At 47.3% G+C, this 25262-nt stretch overlaps 1 protein-coding gene across 15 annotated transcripts in view; it reads left to right on the top strand.

The window, feature by feature from the left end:
* Oatp74D (Organic anion transporting polypeptide 74D) overlaps positions 1-25262 on the top strand; it is a 494863-nt gene that overhangs the window by 348001 nt on the left and 121600 nt on the right. The window contains exon 1 of one of the 15 annotated variants that reach the window (XM_071679235.1): positions 21633-23228. The exons of the other annotated variants lie outside the window; for them this stretch is intronic. The gene's annotated coding sequence lies outside the window, so the exon portion shown is untranslated. Of the gene's footprint in view, positions 1-21632; positions 23229-25262 lie in introns of those variants that run through there. 15 annotated transcript variants of the gene reach the window in all.

Below are 25262 nucleotides of genomic sequence, written 5' to 3'. Positions count from 1 at the left end.
CCAGGCTATGTGCTGGACCACCGTTGCCCCCTTCGTGCTTGGGCTCCTTCACATCATCACCATCTCTTACCACCACTTCTTGCCTAACCTTCCTCGAGAACGGACGCGCCTGATCTGTGCTCTTGAGCCAGTGTGGTCGAGAGGCATTCCTGAACGCTACACACACCTTCCCTCCCTCACAGCAACAGTGACATCACCAAGGATCTCCGATGAGAGACGAAGGTAAATACTTTGTGTGTGTGTGTGTGTGTGTGTGTGTGTGTGATCAGTATAGGACGTTATCAGAGGAGAAATATGAAGACAGGGTACCTAGCGATAGTGAAGCCAGTAAGCTTTGTGTAGGGGGAGCTTCTACAGAAGTAATAGCGAAGGCAGAGTTGACTTCAGAGAAAAATGATAACACTGCATAGAAAATGGGTTACACTGGATAGAAAATGGGTCACCAAGGAACTGGAATGGTTACGGCGGAGACGACAGTGAACGGAAGTGATGATGATTATTAGTTTCGTAACAGTGTTAAGGCGTTGATACAAGAGACCAAAAACACATAAACATTAGGCTTTAGTGTTGGGCGATGAAACTGAGGAAGAACCCAGCCCTTTGTCCTGGAACTCAAAGTAAGGCACTTGGATACAGAGGTTTGTTATAGGAAGACATATCTGGGGCTGCTTACCCCTTAGGCTAGGCTGGAAGGCATCTCTCAAGGTACATGACACGGTTAAGGTCACCGGTGACGACTGTGTGTTTGATGTCCAGGCTGGGACAAACTCTGGATAAGAGATCGTTGACATATATATAAGGCATTGGAGAAAATGGAGAGATCATTGTGTTTGCCGGTCGATCCTCTTGTGAGGAGAGTGGTAGGTATTTGCGGTAGAGTGTGGCGCATTTTCTCCGTGACAGAAGAGGTTTGACCAACAGAGGCCTATGTGACATTGTCAGTGGAGATTTGAGCTTGTGTGGTAAAGATGGCCTGCACTTCAACGGGAGGGGGTTAGGTATTGCAAGGCTGGGCAGGGTGGTAGACGTACGCATATCGCAAGTACTTGCGATATGCGGTCATCTATTATTGAGGTCAGGTGTGAGTCCCACGTCTGCCAGGCTTCACATCGCCCCGTGGGACTTGAGGTTCTCTCCTTAAAGGTTTGTGACACACACACACACACACACACACACACACACACACACATACCGTACCAGACCGAACGAAACCTGGATGAAACTAGTGTCAGAAGTATTGACCTAAAATGCGATGAATTGGCACCATTATTATGGTGTTGACACAGGCCTAGACCAGTTCCGCGGAACAGCACTTTTAGAAGAGTTAGCTGATCCCAAGGCGTAATGTTTTACCAATTGATGTACTTCACAGATACGGTCGATGGTGGCGTTTTATTACGTGCACACAACAGCTGTCACAGGTAGAACATTAGATGTTTATACATATGACTCACTGTAAACTGAATTGATGGATAAGACGTCCAAGATTATTTTTGGGTTAGTATGTAACGTACACCTTCCAACATGACATGGTTTCTTTCTCGAGGTTTATCTTACATTTTGGTAACAGGAACTCTACTTCTCGTGTACGTGGATCGATATATATATATATATATTCTTTCTTTCATACCTGTTTGCCGTTTCCTGCCTTAGCAAGGTAGCATCAAGAACAGAAGACTGAGCCTTAGAGGAAAATCTCAGTTGGCTCCTTCCTGTGTTCCTTCTTTTGGAAAGTAATAAAACAGGAGAGGGGGATTGTTATTATTATTATTATTATTATTATTATTATTATTATTATTATTCCTCACAGTTGCTTGCATTCGTACATACATTCATGTCCATTCTTTATTATGCATTCACATACGCGTTATTGGTCACGTACATCTAGCTGCAGGTGAAACACACACACACACACACACACACACACACACACACACACACACACACACACACAAACAAACAGATTGGGTTGCATCACCCCTGATGACCCGTTGAGTAAGGTCGTTTTCCTGATAGTTTGCTCAGTTACCGTAATGACTTGCTCGCTCATTTGCCTGTTGGGTTTTTATGGTTAGGTCTCTTTATTTCCATCCCGTGTGACCAAGTTGGTGCAGGCAGGCGGCCAGAGATACGGTAGGCACGGGTGCATTGCTCGACTCCCACTTCTGTCAGCGTTTGAAGTTGAGGTTCTGAGTTGAGTTTCTGGGGGCCTTGTGTTCACTCCAGTGCCCTCCAGCATGCCATGGATGCGGGGTCGTATGTGGGCATGTTATTGTTAAGACGGTGCCACAAGAGCAGTGTATGTCTCAGACTGCATAACATGCACCATGTGTACCCTCTCTCTCTCCCCCCATCCCTGTACCACCGTACGTAGGTACCTCCTGTGCTGGTGACCAGTTGATTTGAAAAAGAAAGAAGATTAGGGGGGGCACCTCGTTGCATAAATTTCCATATTGGATAAGAAAAAGAGAGAATTTAACCTCCTTTTGCGATATCTCAGAACGATGGTGAGTTCACTTTCATATATGCATTTGGCAGAGTCAGATCTCACATCGTGCGAGTTTTGCAAATGAAGCCCAGTCGTTAGTTTTTTTTTTTTTATGTTTTTGGTCCTTGGGAGACATCAGGATCGCCCGCGCTTCCTTGTTTGTCTTTGTGCGTAAATGCTCGCGTGTGTGTGCGTGCGTGCGCGAGAGTATATACATATTTCAACGTTCGCGTATGTCTGCTTGTAGTTAACTATCCGTACCGTATGGAGAGGGAGTTCTTCACACTGTGGGGGCCCCATCACTTAAACTTTCTCTTCTGTCATTCAAATTCAAAAAGTTCTTTATGCCGTGTGTGTGTGTGTGTGTGTGTGTGTCACTTCAAAGCTTCAGTAGTATGCAGGACATGCCATCGCGTCCAGGAAGTCGCTCATCGCCAAACCACACCCGAGAAAGTGGTTGCCAGTGGGAATGTACCATCCCATTCAGCAGTTCTCAGGAATTTTTCATTTTGACGTTTGGCTGGTGGTTGGTTTTATGTGAGCAAACGCCCGCCATGTTGGGCGTGTGATCGCCGGACACTTCCCATGTTGGGTGTATGTGGTGCCGACGCGTCCTATGTTGGGTGTATGTGGTGCCGACACTTCCCATGTTGGGTGTATGTGATGCCGACACTTTCCATGTTGGGTGTATGTGGTGCCGACACTTCCCATGTTGGATGTATGTGGTGCCGACACTTCCTATGTTGGGTGTATGTGGTGCCGACACTTCCTATGTTGGGTGTATGTGGTGCTGACACTTCCCATGTTGGGTGTATGTGGTGCCAACACTTCCCATGTTGGGTATATGTGGTGCCGACGCTTCCTGTGTTGGGTGTACGAAGGTATTAAAAGAAAAAAATATATAGATGTATTAATAAAGGAGGAAACCAAATTATTTTTTCCCCCACTGTGTTCCTATGTCCCTGACGCTACTTCGCTGAGGCGGGAAAGGCGAAGAGACATGTCGTAGACTAACTCAGAATGCCATTCGAAAATTGAGCACCATAGGGTTATATTTAATTTTAGTCCCTCGTTTGGTCAGATGAAATGTTGTTATCGGAAACTGCTAGTGTTACTGTGATTGGTTGTGTTGTGAGGTTATTATGATTTTAGGAGCGTGTTGTGGCGTGTGATCACAACATTGGAGGGATTTCAAGTCATGACCCTTCGACGGGGGAGGCAGTATTATACTGGTCGCCCATACAACACAAAAAGGCCTTTTGAATGCGTGCTGTGTTGTGCGAGTGCAGCACCTCGCATGGTCAGGTGAGGGCGGCAGATGGGGCGAATGCTGGCTGACATGACAACGGGCGTGACCAATTGAGCACAAGTCATCCTGGCACACAGAGGGAGTGAGGGAGGGAGACGTGCTAACCCTGAGAGTGAAATGTGGAGTGTGATGTCCCTAGGTTACCAAGGTCAGACGCGGCCTCCGGGTGGGGAATCGTGTGTGTGTTGTCAACAGTTAACGCCGCCGCCCGGAGAGATGACTTCGTCTACAAGTAAGATTCTCATAGCATTTGCTTGTGCTCGACGGTGAGACTCCAGAGCACGTCGGCACGACACTCAAGCACGACGGTACGGCACTCAAGCACGACGGTACGACTCTCAAGCACGACGGTACGGCACTCAACACGGCGGCACGACACTCAAGCACGACGGGAAGACACATGAGCACGATAGTACGGCACTCAAGCACGACGGTACGACACAAGAACGGCGGGAAGACACTCAAGCACGGCGGCACGACACTCAAGCACGACGGGAAGACACATGAGCACGATAGTACGGCACTCAAGCACGACGGTACGACACTCAAGCACGACGGTACGGCACTCAAGCACGACGGTACGACACTCAAGCACGACGGGAAGACACATGGGCACGATAGTACGGCACTCAAGCACGACGGTACGACACAAGAACGGCGGTACGACACTCAAGCACGACGGTACGACACAAGCACGACGGTACGGCACTCAAGCACGGCGGTACGACACTCAAGCACGACGGGAAGACACATGGGCACGATGGTACGGCATTCAAGCATGACGGTACGACACAAGCACGACGGTACGACACTCAAGCACGGCGGTACGACACTCAAGCACGACGGGAAGACACATGGGCACGATGGTACGGCATTCAAGCATGACGGTACGACACAAGCACGACGGGAAGACCCTCGAGCACGGCGGTAGGACACTCAAGCACGACGGTATGATGGCTTTGCCTCTGATCTGACTCTGACGGATCTGGATAAAGGTAGTTCAGCATATTTAAGGGTCGTTACCTTGTGCTCATGGGTCTCATTGGTCGCACTCAAAGGTCGTATTGGTCGTGCTCAAGGGTCGTATTGGTCGTGCACAGGGGTCGTATTGGTCGTGCTCAAGGGTCTCATTGGTCGTGTTCAAGGGTCATACTGGTCGTGGTCAAGGGTCGTCTTTTTCGTGCTCAGGGGTCGTATTGGTCGTGCTCAAGGGTCGTATTGGTCGTGCTCAAGGGTCGCACTAGTCGTGCTCAAGGGTCGTATTAGTCGTGTTCAAGGGTCATACTGGTCGTGCTCAAGGGTCGTCTTTTTCATGCTCAGGGGTCTTATTGGTCGTGCTCAAGGGTCGTATTGGTCGTGCTCAAGGCCTTAAGAAGACCACGAAGGTCTTGTCATGTCGAACCCTTTGCAAAGATTTTTCTTCTTGCCCCACTGGTGGCAGTAAAATGTATATAAACAATTAACTTTGATCCTTTTGATAAACATTTTGCAGTAATAAATTTTTGATATTATGCGAGACGAAGGATTGCTCATGTATTATGAATCGTATAATTAAAATGCTTTCACCGTTTTTTTTTTTTCACATTTTTATCCGGGGAATCTAGAACGTAATAGAATTTTGAACTTAATTAAAACTGAAACGCATTATTACCATGCATCAAATTTGGCGTCGGTGATTGGGAAAATAACTTGTATACAGGCGATTTTTTTTTCTCTTTTTTTTTTGTGTATTTTAGGTTATATATCCATAGCTTGCCTGCTTCCGGGTGGAGTGTACAGTGTTGGTGGGTGGGTTGGCTGGCGACCGAACTACTAACCCACTTTCCAGCTTTGAGGTTTCCTTTTCTTCGAGTCGCCAGATTATTCAGGATTTTTGGGCGTATTTCGTGCGATTACTGGGCTCGTCAGTCCTCGGCTCAAGGTGATGGAAGATGGTAGAGAGTCACGCGCTACCCGCGCGCGCGCGAGTCCTTGCCCGCCAAGGTAGGTAGGTGTTCGCTCACTAGCATGGCTTCATCATTGTTGATCATCGCACCTGCCCACTCGACTGTCTGTCTTGGTTAACAGGGGACGAGAATGATCGTGCGTGAGACAAGGAGATGCTGTGTAGTAGCAGTTGGTGTGTTATTCATTGGTGTTGTTATCTCGGGCTAATGTGTCGGGGTCCCGCTCTCTCAGTGCCGACTCCTGACTTCTGGGTGATTTTCTCTTGATTCATAACAGTTTCGAAGCACCACACAGGTAGGTGTTTACAGTCTCGAAGCACCACACAGGTGTTTACAGTCTCGGAGCACCACACAGGTGTTTACAGTCTTGGAGCACCACAAAGGTGTTTACAGTCTCGAAGCACCACAAAGATGTTTACAGTCTCGGAGCTCCACAAAGGTGTTTACAGTCTCGGAGCACCACACAGGTGTTTATAGTCTCTGAGCACCACACAGGTGTTTACAGTGTCGGAGCTCCACACAAGGTGTTTTAGAAATATACGAAGCTTTGAGCATCTCGATCCTAAAGTTAAGGTCAGATATTTTATGATTCCATTCGTAGTAACGGATGTAAACTGATGGTTAAGTGTTTTCGTCCGGATGAGTCAAAACACATTTTTTTTTTTTTCCTTTACCAGGATTATTGAAATTGTGAATGATTCACCAAGTAGTGTTGCAAGCAACAGTGTATATATACGTTTAAGACTCGACTTACAAATCGCTTCAGATCCACAGCTGGCTTCACTCGCGCCTCCATAGCTACATCAAGTCTGTAGATGTTTCTCAAGTCATTTATTTTAGTTTTATAGTTTTACCGCACTTTCCCCTCTCAGCCACCCCGTATTTCCGATCTCTTCCACTATCACAAACAGCATCAAAAGAAACCCAGTGGTTTTTGTCTGTATTGCCTCGGTGGCTGCACTCGAGAACGAGACATTCCCCCGTGCAGTAGATATGAATTGTGCCTAATTGCTCCTCACTCCTCTCTATCCTTGTAGCTACATGCTACCGCTGTTTTAAGGACCTCTCGTATAAGTGGATTTACATTGCATTAGTGTACACGAAGGAGGAGGAGGATCTTGGAGCTGGACTCTGGCTTTACTAGCGGGACGCGTGAGGTCATCATTAATCTCATGTTAAACGCAGTACATCAAGCAGACACCGAGGAAAAATGTTTTGCTCTTGATGAGTTTGAGGGAGAGAAAGACTTCTTTAATAGCGGTCATTTTTGTTGAACTACTAGATGTGTGGGTACAGCAGTTCATCCAACCTCCAAGTGGAATGAGGTAATTCTTGGTGGTGGAAACATGGTATGAATGGTAAATTGGGGTCCCCCATTTTATACCCAGTATTTTTGCATAAGCGCCGGGCACTTATCCTTAGTCATTACCTTGTCGAGCCATTCATTTCCCACAGTCACTCTCTGATCTAATGTTTAATGCATGGGGTAGGTCATGGGTGACGCCATCATACCCAAGGGTTTTACGCTCGTGTTAAAGATGTCGTACTGCCGTGCAAAGTTGTTGTACTCGAGATGATAATCTGTAGTGTTTATGACAATTATCGCACGTACCTGACCTAGATGTATCGGTGCTATCCCTTACAGCAGGCCACGGGTCACAGCCGTGTGCCCACATAGGACTCTAGCTAGCACCAGCTGTTCCGGATACATTTACTTCCCAACTTTGTTTTGTAAACGTGGATTACACGCTTGGAGGACCCTCAAAGGGAAACGGCCCAAAAAAAAAATGGTATCCTCTGTTGAAAACAAATGTAAATTATGTTTTGGGGGGACATTTCTGAAAAGAAGAAAAAAAATTTTTTTAGAGTTTTTTTTATTGTGTGGACACGAGCATTATAGAACTTTGAAGGTCCAAACACTCGCCTAAGGAACGCTCTTATCTAAATTGTCAGTGCGGCGACATAGTCCCGGGAGTGTGGTGGTAGTGATGTGTTGGTATGAGAGTTAACCTGTGTGGTGTCAGTGATGTGTTATGGTAACCTTGTGTGTTGTTATCGATGTGTAGTGATGATGTAGGTGGTAGTGATGATGATGTATGGTTCTTTTGCTGATGGTGTTTGTGGTAGTGATGTCAGTAGTCTTGTATAATGTTATTGATGTATGTTGAAGGTCTGTGTGTGGTTTTAGTGATGACAGTAACTTAGTATTTATTTTTATTGAGGCGATAGGGAGTTTGGTAAAAGGTTAGTGGGAAGGTAAATGGGTATAGATAAGTAGGTCACTCAAATGGTAAGCAGTCAGTTACCTACTAGATTGCAGGTAGGTAAATAGCTGGGTAAGAAGCTCGCTAGGTAAGTAGGACAAGTCGGTTCAGTGTGCTCGTCTGTCACACTGTCTCTGTGTCGATGCTGTGTGTCTGTCTGTCTGTCAGTTTGCGGTGAGAACCTTAATTGGTCTGTTGACCTGAATTAGGCATCGACTGTGTCACTGCCAGCCAGACACCCGGCCATTCACAGCAACAAGACAGTGGCGTCGCCAAGACACACGCGAGGGTCAACCAGACAACCAGGATGCGAGAAACTATCAAGTTAACCGTTTGTGTGGGTGAGAGGAGAGACGGCAGCGTGACGTCATGCGAGGTTACGAAGAAAATGGGTCAGTGTGTAAAGGTCGGAGAACAAGGGAACGGGAGCTGACTTGTTCCTCTGTTGCTGCTGTCTTAAGTGTTCGTACTTGTAGTGCTTTTACATATCCACATCTACCCCCCTCTCCTCTCTCCATTAGCAATACCCCAGCAGAAGTGTGTGTTGCGGTTTTCTCTCATAGCAGAAACTCGACTTAAAAAAAAGCTTGTGTTTCTTTGGGAGATATTCTACGCTTTGATGTTTTGTTGTCGCAACATCTGTTGTGTTCTCATTTACACACACTCACTCTTACGTGTTCGCTTTTTTTTTTTCTTTTTACACGATGTATCTTACGAGAGTGTTGTTGTACGGGGTTTTATTTTTTCATCGATGTACTAGTGTCAGGACCTTCCATCCCTTTGTAGATGTACTGATTTTAGTTTATTGATTTTATGGACATAGTTCAGGCAAACTCCTTGCCTAAAACAATTAGTTTAACCAATGATGGAGTGTTGGATCTCCTGTTTGTATATAACTCACTGAGGGCACCTCTACCTTAAATCTTGTTTATCCTCTCTCTACAACCCTTTGTAATGGTTCTCAATTATTGTTGTTCATGTTCTATTAAGCTTCGAGGTTCGCCCCAGGAGTTCGTTGTTGACAGTAATAACTGCTGAAGCGCAATGATACGACCCTTGAGCACGACGGTACGACTACCCTTGGCTGTGACTGGCCATGATGCTGGAGGGTCGTACCGTCGTGTTCAAGGGTCGTACCGTCGTGTTCAAGAGTCGTACCTTCGTGTTTAAGAGTCGTACCGTCGTGATCAAGGATCGTGCCGTCGTCCTCAAGGTGTTTACGTTCACTTGAACACGATATTGGCTGCAGGAGCGAGTCCACCCATGGGGAGGACCTGGTCAAGTTTGGGAGTGATGCTAGGGCACACAGTGCCACTCTCCCAGCACCGCTGCTCACCTGGAGGCGACGCCTTGGTTGGGGGAGGGAGGGAAGCTCTTACACTGACAGGCGTACAGCTCCACGCGACCCATGTATGGGGAGGTTGTGTGTGGCTTTGATTTGCTCTTCAGTATCTCTTGATCGGAGTTTGCTCGAGGGTTTTGTATAATCGACAGACCTCGGGGAGAAGAGGCTGTTTCTTGTCTTTATCTCTGAAGTTTTCGGGGAAGTCTACTTCCTAACTGAGTGTCATGAATGTTGTAAATGTAGAAAGGGGAGGATTGAGATCCGCCCCTTCAGTATTGTCCCCCTCCAAAAGTAGGAACAGAAAAACGAGCCAAGGGAGGATATTTTTCAAGACCCTCAGTTGGTTGTTCCTGGCGCTACTTCGCGTACGCGGGAAAGGGCGGACAGTTAGAAGCTATAGCCACCACCATTGGTCAGGTTGCCAGGTGTTGCGTGACTTGTTTTGGTGTCGCCAGGTGTTTCCTCATTATGCTGGTTATCTCGCCTCACACCAGCACTGGCCGGCCTCACCCCTCATACCATCACTGGCAGGCCTCACTACTCACACCATCACTGGACGACCTCACCCCTCACACCATCACTGGACGGCCTCACCCCTCCCACCATCATTGGCAGGCCTCACCCCTCATACCATCACTGGACGGCCTCACCCCTCATACCATCACTGGACGGCCTCACCCCTCACACCATCACTGGACGACCTCACCCCTCATACCATCACTGGCCGGCCTCACCCCTCACACCATCACTGGCCGGCCTCACCCCTCACACCATCACTGGCAGGCCTCACTACTCATACCATCACTGGCCGGCCTCACCCCTCACACCATCACTGGCAGGCCTCACTACTCATACCATCACTGGCCGGCCTCACCCCCTCACAGCATCACTGGACGACCCCACCCCTCACACCATCACTGGACGGCCTCACGCCTCACACCATGAGTGGGAGGCCAGGTACGGTTACACTTGTGTGAGTTGAGCATAAATCTCGCATATGTCTCTTTGGACCTGTTTCTGACCCTTCAGTATTTTCAATACATTTCTACACTGTGTTTCTGACCTTGAGTGCGTCTGTATATATCTACACAGTGGCCTGACCTTCAGCATTGCCATACACTTTAACGATAGTGCCTCGGCCAGTCATGTCCCAGTGACCTCTCCCAAGGACGACGTTTTGCTTCCTATTTACATACGATTCTGTTAAAGAAAAAAAAAAAGAATAAAGAATTGATTCAATGTCACTCGGGAGGGCGAAATATTTATTCAGCGTGCGTGATGGGATCTCCCTGTGTGATGTTGAGCCTTCCATATTGATACACCGTAAAAAAAAAAAATAAAAGATTTAAAAAAAAAAAAGAAAAGCTATTGCCTTGCTTGGACATTCACAAGAGGACATTTTTCTCCTCGCCCACAGAGATACCAGGGCTTGGAATCGTATCACTTTTTTTTTTGTCGTTCCCAGGTTCGTGTGTCTGTCTGTTGTGGTCTGACGACTCGGCTTGACATGGTCAATGTTTATGATCTTGTAGACACATATACACACACACACACACACACACACACACACACACACACACACACACACAGTATATACCCATTTATAAGTCGAAAAAGTAATATTATAGTAAATGTGTGGAGTTGCCACAAATGCTGAACATGTCTGAACACCTTCATTGGTGAAGGCGATCCTAACTCTTAGTGAAGACGCTCTGTACCGCTTTGTGCACTGCTGTTATTAACCCCTTGAACGTGACGGTAAGACCCTCACCCCTTGAACGTGACGGTAAGACCCTAACCCTTTGAACGTGACGGTAAGACCCTCACCCCTTGAACATGACGGTAAGACCCTCACCCCTTGAACGTGACGGTAAGACCCTAACCCCTTGAACATGACGGTAAGACCCTCACCCCTTGAACGTGACGGTAAGACCCTCACCCCTTGAACATGACGGCATGACCCGTGGGTGTTCAAGGCCACCGTTAAGGTTACCACCGCAGTAGATGCTGTGGCTGAGGCCTTTGGTAGTGGTGTGGTTCCGTTCATGAGAGCCACCTGGAGGTGTGTGACAGAAGATGGTTCAGGTCGTAAGAACCACCTGGATGGTGTCGCAAGGTGGTCCTCGGACCGTAACGCGTGGTTCAGGTCGTAAGAACCACCTGGATGGTGTCGCAAGGTGGTCCTCGGACAGGAACCGGGTGGTTCAGGTCGTAAGAACCACCTGGATGGTGTCGCAAGGTGGTCCTCGGACAGGAACCGGGTGGTTCAGGTCGTAAGAACCACCTGGATGGTGTCGCAAGGTGGTCCTCGGACAGGAACCGGGTGGTTCAGGGCGTAAGAACCACCTGGATGGTGTCGCAAGGTGGTCTTGGGTTAGAGAAATCAACCGGATATCGTGCCAAGCGACGCACCAACCGTACACCACCCTCTGCTAGCAGAAACCGTCCTGATAATGGCAGTATATATATATATATATATATATATATATATATATATATATATATATATATATATATATATATGTATATAATCTTGTAAGAGAATGTAGCCCCACTCCCGAGTACATGTGAGGCAGACGGTACAGGAAGGAGAGGGAGGAGGATTCTGGTCGGTGGCCTCAAGAGTCACCCAGGGTGAGTGAGGGAGGTAAGGATGCGACGTGCCTCCGTACTCGACTGTTACCTCACTATGATCACAGGGCCGCTCGTGGGTGGGGGTGGGGTGGGGGAGAGTTAGTCTCACACACACACACACACACACACACACGCGACCCAACATGACGAGAAAACTCTTTTACCCATGTCATAAAACAGGTAAAGGTTGAAGGGTCGTCCTGTAATGAGGAGCAGACTCGATAACCGTTCAGCCACGAATATGGCTGGTTGATCGTTAAGTACTGCATGATGGGTCTTCATCTGTACATATCCCCCCACCGACAGCACAAAGTGAACCACCCGGCCATTTTAGTCACTGCCCTTGTTGGGTAAGTAAGATCCTCTCTCTCTCTCTCTCTCTCTCTCTCTCTCTCTCTCTCTCTCTCTCTCTATCTCTCTCTCTCTCTCTCTCTCTCTCTCTCTCTCTCTCTCTCTCTCTCTCTCTCTCTCTCTCTCTCTATGTATCTATCTTTATCTATCTATCTCTCTATCTATCTATCTATTTATCTATCTATCTCTACAGCTGCGTGACGACGCAGGGCACGGTGTGCCACATTCAACATGATGAACGCTTGTCGAAAGTTGTGATTGCTTCTGATCATATTTGCTTCCTTATCTTGTGGGGGGGGACAAAAATGTTTTTTTGTCATACCCAGTGATCGGTGATGTTGCTCGTCCGGTTCACGCCAGCAGAAAGGTGTCTTTTGTCGACCGCAGACTTGTAGAAAGCTTGCCGTGTCGTGTGCTCACACCACGGGAGGCGTGCTGTGTCGTAGACTTACAGCATTAGTAAAGTTGGTCATTTGATTTCGCCCCAGTGGACGAAGTTAGTGTTTCTTGAGCTGGCATGACCGAGGGAAAAGTAATAGTTTGGTTGGTTTACACAAAGTAGAAAAGTTTATTTAGTCGATAGTTTACACTGGCCGTGGAAGATATAGGCGTCATAAAGTTTCCCACACACTGGCAACCTGCCACGTGAGTTGGCATCACTGCAGAGTTGTAATATCCGGGATGTGTTTATCTTTGATGATAGCAATGATAATGATTACCGGTTTATTGAATTAGCGGCACCCAATAACTGAAACTACACAGAGAGAATGACATTAAAGAGTGAACCTGGGAGCTTGTTAAATGTGGGGGGGGAGTATCGTATTGTTTACCCAGCAACATCACCTGGAAAATTCTAAACCACTGATCATACTTCATAGTGTTTGTTTCTGGACGTCTAGTGAGTTTAATGAATTCTGTGGCACAGGATCCGATCATATTTCTGCCTGAGGTATGCCGCTCGTGAGAAGGTTCAACGTGGGGAAACCTTCAACTTAGGTCGTCACTGTAAGACCGTCTCGTCTTTGGCCCAGGGAACGTAATGTATAGATGTTTGCCGTGACGTCTGCGTGCGTAGTAGCCTGGCGGCACACCACACCACACCACAGCCTGCCCGACCGCGTCGTCCTGAGTGGCATGTTCAGGTGTAACTTAAGCCGTCATAACTTGGGAAGTGTAAATCCCATGCGTATGATTTACGCTTTTTTACAAGGGACTTGTTCCCCAGCAACTACATAATTGAATGGCCTGGGAACCCGTAACTCTACTTTGGATTTTGACCTAGAGTTACGAGGCGTAAGAATAGGTTAAGACTGGGACATTATCCTGGCTCATAACTTACGAGTAGATTCCACCTTTCGTCGTGGAATACAGATTTATTTCGTGTATTCCAAAAAGAATATTTCTGACTACCCTCATTTCATTCCCAGTCACAGTACCGCACTTACAGGTGGTACAAGTGTTCCATGGACCACATCTCTGGTCGTGCTAATAGAAGGGTTGAGGTTTGGTGTGCTGCCTGATGATGGCCAGTGTTCAGGATGGGGGCTATTCATATAGCGGTCTGCACAGAGTCGTGTAAGTTCGATGTGGTTGTAGTGCCGAACTAGAGCTCTGGGTTGAGGGATCCTACATCACGGGAGGTGACGGTGGCGAGAGTGTTTCAGAGGCATCGTTGCCAGCTAGGCGGGCGAGGCCAGGTGATGTTTGGAGGGCATTGGAAGGTCTATGTTGAGCGCCTCGTAAGTGGTAGTGTATGGGACTTAGGATGATCTTTTGTGACCTTCTCTACACTTTTTGTGTTGAGCCTCTGTCGTGTTGGATATAATAGTCCAGGCGGGGGAGACACAGGTGAGCCTGGGAAGACTTAAAGTCGTGTAGATTTCCTTAGGTTCAAGCGCGGGAAATACGAGGAATGGAGACGAAAGTTGGAAGATATGATGGTGGTGTTAATGCGTTCCGTCCAGCTTGGTTTGTCATTCCCAGATTACACCGAGGGGCTTGGTGTGTTGCACGATGTGGAGTGGGCCGATGCCGAGTGAGAGGAGAGTAGGGGGTGTTAATTGGTTTCAAGGTAGGATGACGTGCATGACGACGACCTCTTTGTGGATGATGATGACGTGCAAGACCACGATCTATTTGTGGTTGATGATGACGTGCAAGACCAGGGTCTATTTTGTGGATGATGATGAATTGCAAGACACGATCTATTTGTGGATGATGATCAATTGCAGAAACACGATCTATTTGTGGTTGATGATGACGTGCATGACCACGATCTATTTGTGGTTGATGATGACGTGCAATACCACGACCTTTGTGTGGTTGATGATGACATGGTTGGCAGTGGTCCACATTTGAAAGGTGTTCGAGTGCCATATAGATGGCAATCTTAGTGGATAGCTGTTTTAACGCTGATACCATTGGCAAAGTAAGTCGTCAACTACTAAATCGAGTTGACATACTCGTCTAGCGATGATGTTGAAGTGTAGCGGTTCATCTTTCTGACCTGTGGGACGCCACAGGCGAGGGACAGGACGATTGAGATCGGCTCTGGGAAGTTTGTGTGGCACGACTTATACTACATGATAGAATCTGCTGTTGAGACCTGTAGGTAATATGCTGTACCCATAACACCACAACCACAACATTTAACAGCGGGACACCACAAAACAGGCTGATGTTCACAGCTGTAAAAACTGGATCTGGCATGTCTGGGGTCACTGTATGTGCTGATATCAAGGAAGTGTGGGTGGGCCCAGTGTAGGTCATGAAGACTTGGTCCCCTCTCTCGGAGGAGCTTACACCACCGTTGTAGTAAGGCAAGGTGAACTGGCAGCGGCACCTGCTATACACACCACCACTGTCGTTCCCTAACACCTAGACCTGCCACCACCTCACCTCCCAACGCCTCCGTTGTCTAGCATCATCACCACATCCTCTGCCACCGCCACCAGATCGATCTTAAAAGCACTTCAGGCCTATCACGAAGACGTTCACTTAAGACATTGCCACGTAGACGCCTTTAAAACCCCATAACCTTATACATCTATCATCCCGTAGACCTGGCACCATTTAGATCTATCGGCTCCGAGACCTGTTACCTTGACCTACCACCTAAACCTCACCTTCACCCTGCGCCACCATGAAGACCCATCACCAGGATTCCAGGTATGTGGTGGGTCCGGTAGGCAGGCAGTGTGGTGGAGCACATGAGTGGAGACGTATGCGGTTCTCCAGTGGCGTTGTGGACACAGCAGATAACCCTGGCATCTGCTGCCCAGTATCAACAGTACCTCTTGATCCCATATGTTCCCTACTGATAACGTTAGGTGGCTCAAAGTGTTCAGCATTTGAAAGATAATTCAGTCTGCCATCTTGGTTTTCACACCTGTAATTTTAGTGTCTAGGTAAATGACTCTAGCTGATATTTCCATGTTCTCTTTTAACTGATGACTTTAAACGTTCGTTTTTTTAAGTCGACTCTGGTCGACTGTTGCCAGATGTAATTGATGCTGTAGAAGGAAACGGTAGCATGTATGAGAGATACCAAACATTATCTTGTCTAATATCAAACAAGTTTGTATTCTGAAGCAAAGTGGCTGTATCGTCTTTGATGTTGACAGAGTAATGCTGCGTAAGTTAGAGAGAGAGAGAGAGAGAGAGAGAGAGAGAGAGAGAGAGAGTCTGTACATACCTGGCTGCCCCAGCAAGTCATATGTGAGGACCAGGTGTTCCGTAATAAAATCTGTTTGCGTTTTTTTTTTTTTTTTTAATGTAGTATTAACCCCTTGACCACGACGATGCGACGCTCTGGTGAAATGACCCAGCCTTCGACCTGAGCCTTAAATGAACCATTACCGTGAACCTGTACTTGCTTGTTTCTTATGGCGTCCCTCTCCGGTGATTCAGTCGCTGCTCTTTGTAGGGATAAGTTGAGGTGCAACTTCAGTTAACGTTCAGGTGAAGGGCTGGTCATGATTGGGGTGAAGCATGAATTGAAGTTCAGTCACAAGAATTATTCGAAGTTCTGGTGCCACAGTTTTAAGTCCAGATGCAGGTCCTCTTGGTCGTATTGGATTTCAGACTTAAATCGTCAGACTTGATCCACTGGCAGTAAACGGGAACATTTAAAAAGGTAGACAGATGGTGAGGTAAACCAGTTTGACTCGTTCTATGGTGATCTGGCTTGACCAGTGGTGATACGACCTCCCGTTTTCATCCGTCATTCCTGAGGTGATCCGGTTTTTAACCTACTATGGTGTGACCTGATTTGATTTCTGGCGACTTGCACGTCTCTGTGGCTCGTGTTGTGAGGTCCCCAGTGTGGCCAGCATTACGGTAAAATTACTTTGAATCGACGTGACATTGTGAGGTGACCCGGTTTCAGTCCTTGGGTTTTGTGAGGTACTTTGTGTCAGTGAATGGTATCTCAATTTAAACTGGTTTGGTGAAGTTTGTTGTACTTTAGGGTATCTGCTGTTTACCTGTGTTGTGAGTTGATATATTCCTTCATGTGTGGTTGATGATTGAATCTGACTTCTGTTGGGTTGACCCCAGTTTGACCTGTGTTTGGCTGACCGAGTTTGATCTCTGTTGTAAAGTGACCTTATCGTGCTTCAGGTTTTAAGGTGACCTAATTGATCATCTGGAGTTGGGTGACTTAATTTGGCGTGTGGCCAGAATGACCTAGTTGAACGGATGGTGGTGACAAGTGGTCCAGGCTAAGTGGAGATGTTTAAGTGACCCAGCTATAGATCTGTTTGACCCGTTTTGACCAGCAGTTATATCATGATGACCCAGTTTGACATGTAGTGTCCTCATTCGGCTTGACTGTGCGACTTGATTTGATTTGTGATGTTAGGATGAGCCAGTTTGACCTTTGAGGGTAGCAGGAAAGCCATGTTGACAGTTTAAGTGACCTAGTTTGAACTGCAGTTGGAGTGACCTAGTTTGAACTGTAGCATTGGAGTGACCTCGTTTGAACTGCAGTGTTGAGGTGACCTAGTGTGAACTGCAGTGTTGAGGTGACCTAGTGTGAACTGCAGTGTTGAGGTGACCTAGTGTGAACTGCAGTGTTGAGGTGACCTAGTGTGAACTGCAGTGTTGAGGTGACCTAGTGTGAACTGCAGTGTTGAGGTGACCTAGTGTGAACTGCAGTGTTGAGGTGACTTAGTGTGAACTGCAGTGTTGAGGTGACTTAGTGTGAACTGCAGTGTTGATTTGACCTAGTGTGAACTGCAGTGTTGAGGTGACCTAGTGTGAACTGCAGTGTTGAGGTGACCTAGTGTGAACTGCAGTGTTGAGGTGACCTAGTGTGAACTGCAGTGTTGAGGTGACTTAGTGTGAACTACAGTGTTGATTTGACCTAGTGTGAACTGCAGTGTTGAGGTGACCTAGTGTGAACTGCAGTGTTGATTTGACCTAGTGTGAACTGCAGTGTTGAGGTGACTTAGTGTGAAATGCAGTGTTGATTTGACCTAGTGTGAACTGCAGTGTTGAGGTGACTTAGTGTGAACTGCAGTGTTGAGGTGACTTAGTGTGAACTGCAGTGTTGAGGTTACTTAGTGTGAACTGTAATGTTGGGGTGACCAAGTATGAGCTGTAGTGTTGAGGCGACCTTGTGAGGGCAAGTGTTGACATGGACATAGTGTGAGCTGTAATGTTGAGGAGACCTTGTGTGAGCTCTAGTGTTGAGGGGACCTTGTGTGAGCTCTAGTGTTGAGGGGACCTTGTGTGAGCTGTAGTGTTACCATCGACATGGTGTGAGCTGTAGTGTTGAGATGACTAGTTCTCGTGTGTGAAGGTTGTGTGAAGTAAGTCGGCCTGACGCAGTAATGCAACAGTTGGTGTGGGCGAGGCGGCGTGTCGTGGCGCGCTGTGAGCTGTGACGTGACCCACTGTAACCTGGAGACTCTAGTGTACCTGACCTTCACCTTCCCACCTGCCTGCCCTTGACCCACCTTTGACCTTTCCACGTTCTTTTTCGCCGTCCCTTCACCCTGCCATTCTCTGTGCCGCTCTCCCTTACCAACCATTTCTCTGCCCTTGCGTGCGAGTGTTGCCACAGTCTCGCTAGGCTGGGATCTGGGGCAGTGTGTTACAGCAGACGCGCCACCCTCAAGGCACCGGTCTCGACACCTCACCACCAGCCAAGGTGGACCACTCTGTTCGTACGGCCCTCATCCTCGGGCTGTTAATTAAATCACGTAATGAAGTCCGTGGGGGCTAGAATAACCGTATGCCTCGCTCACTCGAATTTGATGTCCCTCCGCCCACATTGACACGGCCGGTTTGAGGATATTGTCATAAACAAGAGGACCAACCAAGTACCAAACATGGAGAAAGTGTAGCCAGAAGTGTTACTAGTCCTTCGTCAAGCAGAGAGTCACGGTTGTTGTCTGGTAACAGTGTTGGGTCTTTATTTTTCTCTTAGCGCGAAGGTCATGATAATACAGAGTATTTATTACACCGGCCTTATGTGTGAGATGACGTTTCGATTTAGTCGAATATGAGACATTGTAATTAAGAACTTTGGTAGAGGGGATTCCTGAAGCGGAGAAGGCAATGTGTGTGTGTGTGTGTGTGTGTGTGTGTGTGTGTGTGTGTTTGTGTGTGTGTGTGTGTGTGTGTGTGTGTGTGTGTGTTGGAGGGGATAATAGATATCAGGGTTTTTAGTGTTAAAGGCCGACTTCCCTCCCCTCCCCTCTCACTCCACCGTGTCTCAGGGATGGAAGTAGGACCATGGGAAACATGGAAATCCATCAAGACGAGAAAAGTAAGCATTGAGGGGCCACGGAAGAAGACGTTTTGACAGTCGATAAATGAGAGAACAGTAGCAGGACAGTGAAAAAGAGAGCTGTAGACTATATCACAGGCGAGATCAATTTGAATTTAGAGAAAAAGAATAAGAAAAAAAGTAACTGCGAAATGAACATTTTCGAAATTTGAGGCAACGTATATAAGGAGCCAAGAGATCGTATACTGCGTGTCTACTGCACTGGGCCGACAGAGTGTGGTACTGTCGTACAACACTGGGTAAACAGAATAGATAGATGCGTTTTTGTTACGACGGGAGACGTGTGACATTCCATTAAAGTTTAAAAGAGTTAAGTGAGGGATTCCCCAGCGGACCATGAGTCGACCATCGCTGAGGAATCATACGACTCGAGTCAGACGTACATTTTCAGGCTGGTCACAGATGCCTGGTGGAGCCGTGTATGACTCGGGTTGTAAGGGAGGCTCGCTGTCTCTCGGCCGCCGTGAAAATCGCCCTATGAGCGCGAGGAGGTCTTAAGAGATATATGCACTACTTTCGTCAGAGGCTGGATACAGTACGCATCACCCGTCTGGTGTGCCCTAGCGCGAGGAGCCGTACAGACGTGTTCCAGTGCCCAGCGGGTTACAGCAAATATTGTGCGTCGTGTGCAAGACAACAGATCTACAGGGATAGGAGTGGATTTGGGTATGGACACACGTGGTCCATGTAGTGTGTCATGCACGGTGGGCACTGTAGTTTGCCATATACGTTGGTTACTGTAGTGTGTCATTCACGGAGTGGTAGAGCGTCGCAGGCACTTTTTACTGTCGTATACTGTGGGTACTGTAGTGTGCCATGCACGGAGTGGTAGAGTGGTCACAGCAGTGAGCCATGCACCACCACTAGGTCAGTAGTGGTGTGTCGTGATCATGTGGTCGCTACGGTGGAGGTAGCTCATGGTCGCTGTGGAGTGTGCGCCCCCTTTGGTTCGTGTGCGTTGTACCATGTACCACACGGTCACTCTGTGTAGGGTGCTGTACCTATGAATGTGATTGTTTAGCGTCATGAGCGTACATAACTGTATGACGTATTTCCTTACGTACAGTATGTGTGTATGGTGTATATCTCGTGTAGTCGTGCCGGCTAGGAACCCCTATTACTTAAAAATGGTCACTCTTGGTATGGAAAGGCAGACAGTGTCTCAGGTAGATAAGTCTTGAACGTAGACTCGTAGTTAAAGGTACTGAATTCTGCACACACACACACACACACACACACACACACACACACACACACACACACACACACACACACACACTCTGGATAAAGATGAGGAGGGAGGAAACAAGTATTACGGCATGAGGGCGGGAGTGATGGGAGCGACTGGGGGACAAGGTTGTCTGGTCAGCCCACCTCTGACTAACGCTGCTTGACGACGGTGGAAGCCTTGAAGCCTCCACTCGCCCCGGGCAAAACCTCCTGGTGGATTTTCTGTGTCAGCGTGAGTAATGGGGCAGCGGCCTAGTCTCATGACCTAGACATACTTATTAGTTTTACACTTCCTCCTCCATTCTCTTGGGGAAGAACATGGTAGTGTGGTGTAGGCAGGTGGATTGGTTGAGTTGTGATGTGATGGACAAGTGGATCGTTGAATTGTGATGTGGTGGGCAGGTGGATCGTCGAGTTGTGATGTGGTGGGCAGGTGGATCGTCGAGTTGTGATGGTGGGCAGGTGGATCGTCGGGTTGTTATGGTGGGCAGGTGGATCGTCGAGTTGTGATGTGGTGGGCAGGTGGATCGTTGTTACAGTATGATGGACATGTGGATGGTTATTATGATATGGAGAGATTAGTGTGGTGGGCAGGTGGATGTTTGAATTATAGTACGGTGGGTGGATGGATGGTTCAGTTATAGTGTGGTGGGCAAGTGGATGGTTCGGTTATAGTGTGGTGGCCTGGTGAATAGTTAAGTTAGTGTGGTTGGCAGGAGGATGGTTGAGTTGAAGTGTGGTGGACATGTGGATGACTGTTGTGATGTGGATTGTTAGATTTAGTGTGTTGGATGGGAAAATGGATGAGTTGTTTTGTGGGAAGGTGGATGTGAGTTATAGTGTGGTGGGAAGGTGGATGAGTTATTGTGTTGTGGGAAGGTGAGTGTGAGTTATAGTGTTGTGGGAAGGTGGATGGTTTTAGTGTGGTGGATAGGTGGATTGTCGTCATAGTGTGGTGGACGGATAACATAATGCAGTGGGCAGATGGTTTGTTGTTATAATGTGGTGGACTGGGGGATGGTTTAACTGTGGTAGACAGGTAGACAGCTGAGTTATAGTGTGGTGGACAGGTGAACGGGTGATACAGTGTGTGGTGGAAAGGTGAGGGAATGGCTGTCAGAGGTCGTCAGGTGGATGGTGAGGAGGCTGGTGCCAGGGGTTGTCACAGCATCATGGTGAAAGGCCCCATAGGTTGGTGTGTCACCTGTCTGAACCGACCGTGCAGGCCAGCCGTCCCGCGGCTCGTGAGGAGTTAGTACAGTGTATGTGGGGAGGAGGAGGAGGGTGGGGGAGTGTTGACGGCTGGCGAGCGCATCACAGCCACACTGGGCAAGGCCAACGGTGGTTCACCCATCCTCACGCCGCCGCCTCGCCCCTCCGCTCAGTGAAAGCAAGTTGGCTCTTGCCCAATTTAGTTTAGCTCAAGGCTGCCGCTGCCGAGTGGTTATCTACCTGCCGAAGGGCCACGCCGCCGCACACCGCGTGCTACATGCCACCAGATCGGACGCGTAGCGTCCCCCGCTACTCTACCCGCGGATCAGTCTTCGCTCCCCACGTGTTAATGCAGCCAGCACCATAAACACCTGGCTGTTCCATTGATTGTGCGCGAAACGTATTATTCTCGAGTGTATTGAAACTAGAAGTGTGTGTGGTAAGAGGGAATCACGAGGGCATGCCATTGAGGAATGAAGAAAGTCCATTGGCGCGCTGATTACGGTGTAAATATCTGTGAAGGACCTCGTGCACCAGAGACGACAACGTTGACGGAAGGGAAGGTTAAGGCTGCACAGAGGGTTGCGGGCGGTGCCGAGCGTCCGGCTGCCTTGAGGTCAAGCAAACTGCTCACAGTTGACCATCCTGTCTGCCCCTAGACCCCGCTAGGTCTCCCACAACGCTTGGCAGTGTGCCACAGGTGCTCATCATGTTCGCTGAAGCCTGGGTCGCAGTGGTGGAGACGTGAGGCCGAGTAACCTGTGGGTAAGCAGGGCGACCAGGTGTCGGTCACCCGCCTAACGTAGCCACAACACCACCGCCAGTCCGTTAGCTGCCGGCTGCTGCTGCTGCTGCCCCGTCCAGCCTCCTGCAGTCTCCACCCCTCGCCCGCCGGGGCTGCACACCCACACACTCCTCACCGCCAGGGAAGCTAGTGCTACAGTTGCCGCACATGACAGAAAACGTCGTAGAAAAGAATTTGGATTGCCTTATATGAAGCCAAAGTTGTTAGCCGGTGGTCTTCAAGTGGTAGACTCTAACATCAGTAGTTACGTGAAGTTTCTCTCACCATATGGTCTTTGCTGAGCAAATTCGCAGGCAAACGTACTTGTGTGTGCCAACGCTGTGACGTATGATAAAGATTTTACTATCTGAAGTGTCATTAACTGTTCAAGGTAACGGAAGTGTCCGTCATTGAATAGTGTTGCAAAAGATCAATTTAAAGTTGAATTATTGCCAAAGAATAGATAATGCTTACAATACGCGGAAGTGAAAGTCCGAAGAATAAAGTGATTTCACTTCGACATCTGTAATTATCCAAGTGTAGGTTGCTGTCGTCCGTTAGTGTGGGAGAGACGGAGCTTCAGGGTCGCTAAGGCCACCGGTTTACACACGATAACCTAAGGTCACATCGGCCTCGCGCTTAAGCCCCCTCTGAGCCAGAACCCGGGAGTCGCCGAAGGTTATCATCTTAACCTTAGTCTGTTGTGGGGGGCAATGCCAGGGCTTGTTGGTTAAACACTCCTACACTCTGCGTCTGAGAACCAGCGGAAACCCACGTCGCTAGATTGGCTGCATTATAGGTATGACAGCTTTTGAGACGCCTTGGCTGGACTAGATCGTGACAACATGTTGTCGAAGGAGGATCACAATGTAAGTTTTAGTATATGGTATCATTATGTCTCATCAAAAACTCCCATGTTGTAGCCTTCCGTTGCATCCATACGTTTGTTCTGGTATGGCAAGAAATGTACCCACTAGAATTACTTTTGGCGTATTCGCGTCCGTTTATTAAGGTTTCAGTCATGTTTGTCTTCACTCGTAAGCATGGAAGAGCATTTCCAGATGTCACGGAACTGTATGGGTGGTGTGGTTATACGGTGATGGTCGGAGAAAGGCAGTAACTCTTCGTTGTAATGATCATTATTTTATTGGACTGCGTGTGTACCAGTGTTGTACGTGAATGTGCATAGTGATATATATATATATATATATATATATATATATATATATATATATATATATATATATATATATATAATGGTAGCAAGTGGTGGTTGTATATCAGTATGTGTATGTATATGTATATCGGAGTGCAGGTGTTTGTGCATGTTTCATCTGGTTGTATGATACTGTGTGTTCATGTTTTAGTATTGTTTATTTCTTTTGTGTGTGATATATTGGGCGTCGTGTAGCGCTAGTGGAGTGGCCTGCACTGTGGCCAGCCATGCGAGACTTGAACGCGGTGTTGTTTGAACAGTCTGCCAGCAGCGGTAGTGTTGTATGTCCATGTGTTCTTACGGTGAGTATGGCCAGGCTCTTTAAACACCTGCGATATGGCATATTTAAGTCAGGCTTACATAATTGTTTTGCTAGTAAATCCTTACGCACACTGGGAACATTGTTTTCTGAAACTTGGTGCCTGTCCCAGGTTGGCTCATTAAAGTGAGCCCCAGAGAATGTAATGGTTTTCACTTAACAAACCAAAGTTACCATCAACCCCAGAGAGGAACGTTACACTTCCAAGATTATTTTCGTCCGGAATGGGAAAGTTAATTACTGTTGTTTAATGAGACGATTAAAGAAATGTCTGTAAATACAGTACTACTTGAAATTTCTACGAGACATTCTTTTTTCAGTAATAAATATGTGTTGGTCTTTGTTTTTGTTGAATGTGTTAGGTGTTAGTCTGTTTTTTTGTCAAAAAGGAGGCTTAAAAGTGTCGTGTACGTGGCAATGGGGCATGTCGGTTAGGATTAGTGCTATCAGGCAGATTCGGACGTCGTCGCCTGGTGGACCTATGCAGCGCATATATGGCTAAAGTATTACTCCGCCCGGGATCATTTGTTGACATAACGTTTGTGAACGCGTATTGCGTGGGACAGGTACCAGGCTCTCTCTTAAGGAAGGCAGACCACAAGTACTTTTACCAAGTGTCATATTCTGATAACCTTTTTTTTTTTTTTTTTTTTTTTTTTGCGAACGCACTTGTTGGTGACATTGCTTCTGTTATTCTCTCAGAAAAGATGTACTCCTGTTCCCAAGTCGATGTTGTACCACAGAAATTGGATGATGTACAACGTGTCAAGGTAAACATATGCAGGGGCAACTCCAGGAATATTATCTGGGGGGTCCATCCAGGTACCTGGGGCTTTTGGGGGGCCTAGTTCCCTCAGAAAATATTGGCTGTAAGGGGAATCACAGGCCATAAAAGGGATATTGGCTGAAAGAAGAGTGTTAGCAGACTATATATATATATATATATATATATATATATATATATATATATATATATATATATAATATACTGTATGATGATAATACAGGCTCTGTAGGGAAATTTTAACACACAAGTAGAGACACCTGCCTTAAGTCAGGAATCCTAGGATGGAGAGGGATGTCAGGATGAAAATGCAACGTATTCAGAAGATCTGAATGTATAAGCTACAGTGAGATAGTGTAGCGTGTAAGAAGAAGCTTGAGATTATAAAAACAAAAGAAAATAAGTTCAAAATATGTTGGTATTATAAAGAATATTTACTTTGATAAGGGCTTACCGCTTTGAGAGCACCGTGATAGGCAACAGAAAGTTCGAAATTAAGCACAAAGGAAGACCATTAAGTTGTAAGAGGATATGTATCATGGGCCATTAATGGGATGATGACCATGGAAAACGTTCAGGCTGTA

The sequence above is a fragment of the Panulirus ornatus genome, chromosome 29 (assembly GCF_036320965.1).
Source record: "Panulirus ornatus isolate Po-2019 chromosome 29, ASM3632096v1, whole genome shotgun sequence".
Lineage (NCBI taxonomy): Eukaryota > Metazoa > Arthropoda > Malacostraca > Decapoda > Palinuridae > Panulirus > Panulirus ornatus.
This window is presented reverse-complemented; position numbering and strand designations above follow the sequence as displayed.